We start from the raw sequence: 8,292 nt of genomic DNA, 5'->3' as shown, positions 1-8,292 counted from the left end.
TCCATATTTGCAAACAACATCATTTTCTATGTAGAAATCCCAAGGCCTCTGCCAAAAAACTTCTAAAACTAATACATTCATTAAGTTATCAGTATATGGAAATAAAATGTATTTCTATACATAATACTAACAATAAGCACCAAAATTAAAAATACAATATCATTTGCAATTGCTCAAAAGTGAGAGAGAACTACTTACAGTGGAAATCTAATAATATATGTACAGGACTTGAAAATTACAAAATGCTGGTAAGGTAATTAAAAGAATGATCTAAATAAATAAAGAGAAATACCATGTTCATAAATTGGAAGACTTGACATAGTAAAGATGTCAATCCTCCCCCAATTGATAGGCAGACTCAACCTAGTCCCCACCAAAATTCCAGCAAGATTCTTTTTTATAAATATAGACAACATTATTCTATATGGAATGATATAGTAGCAAAGGCAAAGAAAATGAAATAGTTTAAACATTTTGAAAAACAAAAAGAGAGTATAAGAAATCAGCCCCCCAGATTTCAAGACTTATTATACTGTTGCAGTAGTCAGTGGTAGAGAGATAGACGCAGATCAATGGAACAGCATTAAGAATTCGGAAATAGACCCACACTAATATACACAGCTAAGTTTTTACAAAGGTGCAAAAGCAATTCCATGGAGGAAGGATAGCCTTTCAACAAATGCTGCAGGAGAAACTGAATATGCACAGGCAAAGACCTCTTACATCTTAGCTAAGAAAATCCTGACATTGGAACTGAAAAGTCACAAGCAACTGAGGCATTTTCTTTTGTTTTGTGTAAAAATGTGGATTTTGTCCCCCAAATTTCCCCCTACCTTTTCTTTCTCTTTTTTTTTTATTGAATGGTAACTATGTACATTAATGCACTTCTGGGGTACAGTGTGGGGTTTTCACACACAATCCGAAACACTTCCATCAAACTGGTTAACATAGCCTTCATGTCATTTTCTTAGTTATTGTTTTAAAACGTTCACATTCTACTCTTAGAAAGATTCACTTGTACCCTTGTAAGATAAACCTCAGAAGTGATCCCTCCAATCCCTCTCCCTCCACCCATTCCCGCCTCCCCTCTCCCTCCCCTTGCTGTATTCTTAGGCTGTTAATTAGGTTATAGCTTTCATATAAAAGGTATAAATTAGTTTCATAATAGGGGTGTGTACATTGGATACTTTTCCTTCCATTCTTGTGATACTTTGCTAAGAAGAACATTTTCCAGCTCCATCCAGCCCCTACCCTTTCTTAAATAGCCCTGTCAGTATTCCTGAGCGGTTATAAACTCTTTCAGAAAGATCTATTTGAAAGGATGAAAACACTGGGAGAAAATATTTGCAAACCCACTTCTGACAAAGGACTAATATCTAGAATATATATATAAAAAAAAAACTCAGTGGTAAAAAATGCAAATAATCATGTTAAAAAATGGGCAAAAGACAAAAGAAATATTTCACCAAAGAAGATCAACAAATGCAAAATAAACCCATAATAAGATGCCCAGTATCTTTAGTCATTAGAGAAGTGCAAATTAAAATCACAATGAGACATGCTCTGCAACTATCAGAATGGCTAAAATAAAAAATAATGCAACTCCAAAGGCTGGGGGAAATGTGCAGGAACTGGATCATTCATACATTGCTGGTTGAAACGTAGAATGGTACAGCCACTCTGGAAAACAGATTGACACTTTCTCAAAAAGCTAAACATGTAATTCCCATATTACTCAGAAACTACACTCCTGTGCATCTATCTTAGAGAAATGAAAACTTAGGTTTTCACAAAAAAAGTCTTGGTAGCAGATTTATAGACTGCTTTATAGAATGTTTATATGACCATGATGCTTTATAGGATGTTTGTAACAGCTTTACAGGGGTCCTCAAACTTTTTAAACAGGGGGCCAGTTCACTGTCCCTCAAACTGTTGGAGGGCTGGACTGCAGGCCCTGGGACGAGTCCGCTGCTAAGCAGGACAGGCAGCGGTGGCAAAAACACCCAGTGGGCTGGATAAATGTCCTAGGCGGACCACATGTGGCCCGCTGGCCGTAGTTTGAGTACACCTGAATAATATCCCCAAATTGGAAACAATCCCAATACCTGAGGGTAGCTGGGTAGTGGACGTAACTACAGAAAAACAGTATGAGGTATTCTTGTGGTGATGGATGTATTCTGTATCTTGACTGTATCAGTTTCAATATCCAGGTTGTGATATTATGCCACAGATTTGTGAGAAGTTACTATTGGGGAAAACTGCATAAAAGGTAAGAGATCTTTTTGAATTATTTCTGACAACTGCATAAGAATCAATAATTATTTCAAAATAAAAAAGTAATTGAAAATGTAGATTTAATTTTAAGGGAAACTGTTATTTAAAGGCAGTTCTGTCTAATACAAATAGAAAGTAAGTCACTAATATGAGCCTTTATTCAGGCATCCTCAAACTATGGCCCGTGGGCCACATGTGGCCCACCCAGGACATTTATCGGGCCCACCAGGTGTTTTTGCTGCCGCTGCCTGTCCTGCTTAGCAGCTGACTCATCCCAGGGTCCATAGTTTGGCCCTCCAATGGTCTGAGGGACAGTGAACTGGCCCCCTGTTTAAAAAGTTTGAGGACCCCTGCATATTTATTTTCTAGATAACAAGTAATGTTTTTAGTAAACTAAAGTCCATGAAATTATAATTATATACTTTAACCCAACATACCCCAAATATTATCTCAACATGAAATCAACATAAAAACTATTAGTGAAATATTTTACATTCTGTCTTAGTTCAGGCTGCAATAAAAAATAAAAAATCATAGACTGAGTGGCTTAAACAGCAAGCATCAATTTCTCAGTTCTCGAGACTGAGAAGTCCAAGATCGAGGGGCCCAGAGATCCAGTGTCTTTTGAAGACATTTTTCCTGGCTTGTAGGAGGCAGGTTTCTTCTTGTGTCCTTTGTGGTGGGGAGAAAGAGCTCTAGACTTTTCTTGTTATAAGGGCACTAATCCCATTGTGGGGGCTCCATCCTCATAATTTCATCTAAACTTAATTATCTCCAAAACACCTCACTTCCCTTTGGAGATATTATGGTTTTCATAGGATGGTATTCAATATGTGAATTTTGAAGAGAAATAACCATTCAGTCCATACCAACATTTTTTCTTGCAAAATCTTTGAAGTCTGCTGTGCACTTTACATTTACTGCACTCTAATCAGATTGGCCAAATTTGAAGTGTGCAATAGCGGCAGTGGCTAGTGGCTACTGTGTTGGACCAGTGCAGATTAAAGAGATGTATTTGTGTTATGGGGAATATTCATTGCTACAATTCATCTCTTTCTTCCAGGATGACAGAAAAACAAGCTGCTATAGAACCTGGAGAATCCCTGCAAATGTCCCTCCTTGCTATAGGGACATTAATTGGGAAAAAGGAAAGAAAAACATTGACTCTCAGCTCTCCCTGAGGGAGAACTTGCATCCTCAACTTGAATTTTCTCCTCAGAAATTTCCAGCAACGCCTTGGGGGTTGCATTATTACTCTATAAACTAAACACATCATCGAGGGACACACATTTATTTTTTCCCCTGAGACAGCCAGGTCAAAATCCAGTGGGTCTTTATTACTGGGGAAAAAGGGGGGGGGGTTTCATTCCCTCACAGGGCAAGAGAATTCAAAAGCCATTATTTTGATACCTGGGGAAGGATACAATTAGGTTCACTTTCTTCAGTGGCTCCCCTCTGAAAGGGGAGGTCATGGAGCTCCTTTTAAATGCCTTTTCCTTAGCAGGGAGCGCTTCTGGCAGGCACAGGTGAGGTGCCCAGAGCAGCTGCCCTTGACTCCCAGCTGCCCTGCTACAGTGGCATGAAGTTGTCTGAGAGGCCAGTGGCAAAGGTGGCTCCTGCACAAACCTAACGGTTTGGAGCCAGTGGAACATCGGGCTCTGTCTTCAGAAGGCAAAGCGTATGAAAGAGCTGCCTCCTGTGCTTCCAGTCCTTCTGAGTCCCAAGGATGGACTCCTGATGCTTCAGTCATAGATTGACCAGGCTGACCCTCGGGGCAAAGTGCTCTTCTAATACCTTTTCATTAAAGTCTAAGCAACTCTGTGGAGGGTGGATGTGTTACTTTGAAGATTGCTGAAAAGGAATTCCTTCTGGAGAATTTTAGGAGGCAGCATGACACAGGACTTTGGAGCCTGACTGCCTTGGTTTGATTACAGGCTGCGTGACTCTGGGTAAGTTATTTAATGTCACTCTGCCTCATTTACTTCATCTGTAAAGTGAGGATAATAATAGCACGGGCCTCGTAAGATGGCTCTGAGTAGGAAATGAGCTAATAAATTAAAGTACTTGAGTGGTGCGTGGCACATAGTGAAGTCCATATGGGCTAAATAAGCTATTGTCACGTATGCAGAGCAGCGCAGGAGAGCCAAGGTCTCTACCTTTTTCCCGATCCCCTGCAATCTCTTAGTGACCATTTCTGTCATTATTGTGGGGGGAAAAAATCTAGGTAAGAAAAGACCTGCTCTCTCTCATTACCTATAAATTGGAGTGAGATAGCTCAGGAGTTGGGGGACAGACTTAGGGAGGCATCATCTGGGGGGTGTATTTGTGGGGCTGATCCAAGAGGCATATCTTAAAACAGAGCCAAATTCAGTTGTTGCCATTTCATTTAAATGCCTGTTCACAATAGAGGGTTTACTAGAGAGGGAGATTTCAGCTACGAATTAATCAAATGGACACTGGCATGAGAATCCCTGCACGAGTAAGCTGCGGCCTGCTTCACCTCCCCTTATTGTGCCCTGGTCCTTGGGTAGTGTGAGGAAACACCGTCAGGAGACCTCCAGTAGGGCATGCTTGGAGAATCCCTTCATGTTGAATGCTGGTAGAACCTGTGACTTGTGTCTAACCAACAGAATGTGGCAAAGGTGATGAAATGTCACTCTCGTGACTACATTTCTGCCCTGCTGGCTTTGAAGAAGTGAAGTGGCACATCGTGGGCCAGGAGTTATGTGAGTTTCTAGATAGTGTGATCAGGCTCTTGCCAACAGGCAGCACAAAGCCAGGCCCTGAGTTGTATGGCTTCAAGGAAATGACTTTTGTCAATAATGAGCTTGGAAGAAGGTTATTTCTCAGTCGAGCCTTCAGATGAGAGCTCAGACATGCTGACAGCTTTGATTTGCAGCTTTGTGAGACCTTGAGCAAAAGACCCAATTAAATAATACCCTGGTCCCCTGAAACTGTGAAGTAATAAATATGTTACCTTCAACCTCTAATGTGTGGTAATTATTGCACAGCAATAGAAAACAAATACAGATGGGTATGGAATTAAGAGAATACAAAACAATGAATCCATAGGGATGGTTCCGGGGTGATAGCCTCTCATGTTCCAAGTCCAGTGGGAAAGGTAATAATCCTCTCTCCCCAGAGACCCAGTAAAAGTCTTATTCTTCTTACCAGTTTTGAATGAGTCACACACTCCATAAACCAATGATATTGGCTAGTGTACTGTGATGCCTGATTGGCAGGGCCTGAATCATAGGTCTGTCACAGAGCTAGACATAGAATCAACTCCACCTAAAACACAAGAACTGAGAGTGAGGGAGGAGGCCAAGGTTGATTGAGTGAGTGTGGTGCCAAGGTTGATTCTCCAGCGGGGAATCAAGATCAATTGTTTTCAAAGATGGAGAGGAAATTCTTCTCATGTTCCTTTTTTTTTTTTTTTTTTTTTTTAATTTGGGACAGAGTCTGTTACCCTGAGTAGAGTGCTGTAGTGTCATAGCTCACAGCAACCTCCAACTCTTGGGCTCAAGCAATCCTCTTGCCTCAGTTCTTCTATTTTCGGTAGAGATGGGGGTCTCACTTTTTGTTCAGGCTGGTCTTGAGCCTGTAAGCTCAAGCTATTCACTCACCTCAGCCACCCAGAGTGCTAGGATTACAGGTGTGAGCTACTGCACCCAGCCCTCACGCTCCCTTTTAATATGATTTTGCTGCTACCTCCATCAAGAGGTAGAGTATATTACCACTCCCATTTTATGTGGACTGATCTCATAACTTTTTTTTTTTTTTTTTTTTTGGCTGGGGCTGGGTTTGAACCTACCCCCTCTGGCATATGGGGCTGGCGCCCTACCTTTTTGAGCCACAGGCACCACCCTGATCTCATAACTTGCTGGGTTAATCCAGATCCTCTGAGAGGCAGATGACAAGGAAATATTATATGTACTAGGATCTTATTAGAGATAAGCCTGTGTGAAAGAAATTAGGGTGATGAAGTTGGGACAGCCATCAGACCATGATGCAAGTCTGATCCTTAGTGAAGAAGAGGAGAAAAGTTGGGTAGAAGTGTCTAAGAAAGGTTTGGCAAAGCCATTGGGGGACTAACTGAGCCAAGCTGGCCAAAAAAGGAGTCCTGTGTCTCCAAGAGAAAGGTCTGCCTTAGTGTCCAGTCTGGGGCTCCACACAAGGTCAGTAATGAATTTCAAAGTGCAACAGCTGAAACCCTCAGCCATCTACATTTGTGTAGTGGGAGGTCTATGAGACGTATTCTGTTGGCCACTGTATTTGCTTTGCCCAATAAAATGCAGCAGAAGTGAAGTTATGTGATACCCAGTGTTGGCCTTAAGAGAATACTTATTCTTTTGGAATGCTCACCCAAACTACCATGTGAACTGCCATGGTGCAGCCGCTGAGGATGAAAGGCTGCGTGGAGGGGAACTGAGGCAACTCATCCAATAGCCAGTACCATTTGTAAACATGTGAGTAAGGCTGTCTTATGTCTTTTAGCCCTGCCTAATACAAATGTGCGAGTGAATCCAGACAACGTCAGCAGACGAATCACCCAACCAGCCCACAGAATCATGAGAAATAATAGTCATTGTTATTTTAAGCCATTAAGTTTGGGGGTAATTTCTTATATAACAATATTTAATTGAAACAAAAATAAAGGTGGCCAATACTTAGGTGACCCAAACTCAGTGCGCATATCCAATATGGTACTGCTATATGTAATCAGTGACAGAGCACCGGCAGTGCAGGAGGAATGGTGTCTTATTCTTGACAGGAGCACTAAGGAACTTTGGAGAGAAAATCAGAGTGTCAGTCTTAAAGATGTAGGAATAATCTATGTCATACCTTTGATGGGCATCTAACAGCTTTATCTAGAGCCATAGTTCTCAACTTTGCATATACATCGGGCCCACTCTGAAAATACATGGATGAAATCGGTCTGGGTCTGGGCATCCAAGATGTTTTTAAAATCTCCCAAAGTGATTCTAGAGTGGTGCCAAGGTTGAAAGCTGTTGACCTAAATACTTCTTTGACCTTTCTATATTTTCTACCATCTTATCCTTTGAAATCTAGTGATAGCTGATACATGCACTGGGATCGAGGTGACCTTGTTGGCATCTTCCTGGCCGATTCCTCCTTCCCTCTCTGCCTCTCTGGGGTTGTAGAGAGGCATCTATTTTCCCTTCTTAGTACAAACAGTTAGCATAATTTCCTCCCTTTATTATCTAAGGCATGGACACCTGTACTTATTGGTTTTACAGTTAGTTCATTCACTTCAGATGGCATGAGACACTGAGTTCCCTCCATGCGGGAATCTGGTGGTCAATCACAAAATCAAATGAATGATTGTGTTCCTCCATGGACACTCTTGATCTTTGTGACCTTACACAAGTCACTTGACTTCACTTGCCTTCAGTTTTCTCATCTCTGAAATAAAAGCACTCTATCCTTCTGTAACTACATAGTTTTCTATATTCATCACTGGATCTTTTTGATTTGATACTTGTTTTGGTTTCTATATTAGAAAAGAAAACGGCAATGTTAAAATACCAAGTTTGTTGGCTACATGGGATTGGCAGAAAACCAAAAGTCACTTTTATCAAATTTTATATGGATATCAAACATATTCCTCATTGGATTTATTGTCAACCTTAGTGGACAACTGACAGTTGAAAATATTTGTCCAGTGCCAGATTCGTGGGAAACCAATCATGTGGGAAGTCTGTTTGAAACTCTCTGTTCTCAGAATTCCCCCACTGTCAATTTTCACTCCCCTAAGGAGTGATGGGTTTGTATTCTTTTGTCTACTTATCTACATTAAAACCAGCTGTCACTTCACTCACTGAAACTTGCAGTCCTAGGGGGTGAAGAACATTTTCCAGTTCCATCCATGTAAACATGAAGGAGGTAAAGTCTCCATCTTTCTTTAGGGCTGCATAGTATTCCATGGTGTACATATACCACAGTTTGTTGATCCATTTGTGGATTGATGGGCATTTGGGCTTCTTCCATGACCTG

The sequence above is a fragment of the Otolemur garnettii genome, unplaced genomic scaffold (assembly GCF_000181295.1).
Source record: "Otolemur garnettii isolate 467f Iridium unplaced genomic scaffold, OtoGar3 scaffold00006, whole genome shotgun sequence".
In the NCBI taxonomy this organism is placed as follows: Eukaryota; Metazoa; Chordata; class Mammalia; order Primates; family Galagidae; genus Otolemur; species Otolemur garnettii.
Note: the sequence above shows the minus strand (reverse complement) of the source record.